This window comes from Otolemur garnettii, unplaced genomic scaffold, assembly GCF_000181295.1.
Source record: "Otolemur garnettii isolate 467f Iridium unplaced genomic scaffold, OtoGar3 scaffold00030, whole genome shotgun sequence".
In the NCBI taxonomy this organism is placed as follows: Eukaryota; Metazoa; Chordata; class Mammalia; order Primates; family Galagidae; genus Otolemur; species Otolemur garnettii.
In genome coordinates, this window is record NW_003852425.1 from 7,435,603 (window position 1) to 7,437,638 (window position 2,036).

Here is a 2,036-nt window from a genome sequence, read left to right on the forward strand (position 1 = left end):
CCACTTTTCATTGAACAATCTTTTTTCATCTGTGATTTTCATTTTTTAAGATTCTGTTTTCTTTTGAGATGTTTTAGAAGCCAGGCTGGGATTTAAAAAATAGTAATAGCTGGGCAAGGTGGCTCATGCCTGTAATCCTAGCATTCTGGGAGGCCCAGGCAGGTGGATTCGCCTGAGCTCAGGAGTTCAAGACCGGCCTGAATCTCTAAAATTAGCTGAGCTTTGTGGTGGTACCTGTAGTCCCAGCTACTCGGGAGGCTGAAGCAGGGTGGCTTAAGCTATGACACCACGGCACTGTACCGAGAGTAACAAGGTAAGACTCTGTCTCAAAAAGAACCATAACAACAGACTGGGGACTATATTTACTTCTATTATGAAAATTAATTGAGAGGAAAACAGAAAGCAAGGCCTGGTCCCTTCCACGTCTCAGCTGCTAATGCAGGTGAGGCAGAGGCCCATTGTAAAGCGCGAGGGGAGATGCGTGAGGCACCGCTGAGGTGTGAAAATGTCTTAATAATCAAATTAGAATGCTCACCTGCCTGCCAGCTAATAGTGAACGCCAAACGCTGCAACTGTAGGTTAAAATATTAATGGTAATTCCTGCCTCGCCACGTCACCAGAGAGCATGTGTAAGGTCTGCCAGCGTCAATTCCACTGTCTGCACTTTGACGACAACACCCTGCGGGCTGCAGGTCGGTAAAAGGGAAGCCGCACATGCGCACAAATAGAGCGCAGGTGTGTTTACGTCACTTTACGACACCTCGTAGTCAGCTACAAAGTTCGTGCTGGGGGACTGCGCAGCAAAGTTCCACCCGAAAATCACACCTCGTAGTCAGCTACAGAGTTCATGCTGCAGAACTGCGCAACAAAATTTCACCAAAAAATCACAAAAAAACCCTCAGTGTTTTAAGTGAGTTTATGATTCTCTGTTGGGCCGCGTTCATAGCCATCCTGGACTGCATTTGGCCTATGGGCTGCGGGTCGGACACCTTGCAGGTTGGACACCCTGCTTTAGACTCTAGAAATAGATTCCAAGAAAGTAAAGGAAACCTAGTGATATAATTCCCTATATTTTGCAAAGAAGTAAAACCCCTTAATCATCTCCACTGGAGCTGAAAAAGAATTTTATAGATTTTTTTGTATTTGATGTTCTATTTGTATATGTGTCATGTCTGCTCATTAATTTTAATTTTTTTTTTAAGGTATACAAACCTTTTATTAACAGACAAGGACCACAGACTTACTTCTTCTTGGACATACCCACGATACGCCTCGGCGGCCAGTTGTCTTGGTGTGCTGGCCTCAGACACGAAGGTCCCAGAAGTGGCACAGCCCTCTATGGGCCCGAATCTCCTTTAGGGGCTCCAAGTCTTCCTGGGGCTTGTTGTCCAGGCCATTGGCCAGGACCTGGCTGTATTTTCCATCCTTTAAGTCCTTCTGTCTGTTTAAAAACCAGTCTGGGATCTTATACTGGCACGGATTCTGCATAATGGTGATCACACGTTCCACCTCATCTTCTGTGAGTTCTCCTGCCCTCTTGGTGAGGTCCATGGCTGCTTTCCTCAACACTACATGAACACATCTTCGACCCACCTCCTTAATAGCGGTGATGGCAAAGGCTATTTCCTGCCACCCATTGATGTTGGTGTTGAGTACTCACAAAATGTGCTGGAACTTCTCAGGGATCACCAGAGATATGGCTGTGGCACAACCAGATGCGTGTAAGCCTCCTATGGAAGAGACAATGGAAGTGACCAATTTTAATTTTTCTTTTAGAGACTGGGCCTCACTCTGTCACCAAGGCTGGAGTGCAGCAGTGCGATCATAGCTCACTGTAACTTCAAACTCCTAATGATGACTTAAGCCCTGCCACTGGCTGGGAGAATGAGTAGAATCTGTAGCATTCTCTATTATAATTTTGTTCCTGTTTATTTTATTTATTTCGATTTATTTTTAAATTTTCTTTTTGTTTCACTGGAAAGGAAAGATACTGCTCAGTTTTAAGCATTAAAAGTCTATACAAGTTGCTTTGTTAC

The 2,036-nt window shown here is 44.6% G+C and overlaps 1 pseudogene across 1 annotated transcript; it reads right to left on the reverse strand.

Annotated features, from left to right (window-relative positions):
• Positions 1 to 1,240: 1,240 nt before the first annotated feature.
• On the reverse strand, positions 1,241 to 1,701 carry LOC100961943 (annotated as a pseudogene). Its single transcript, XR_001161247.2, has one exon. The product of XR_001161247.2 is annotated as a 40S ribosomal protein S18 pseudogene (transcript).
• Between the last annotated feature and the right edge of the window lie 335 nt (positions 1,702 to 2,036).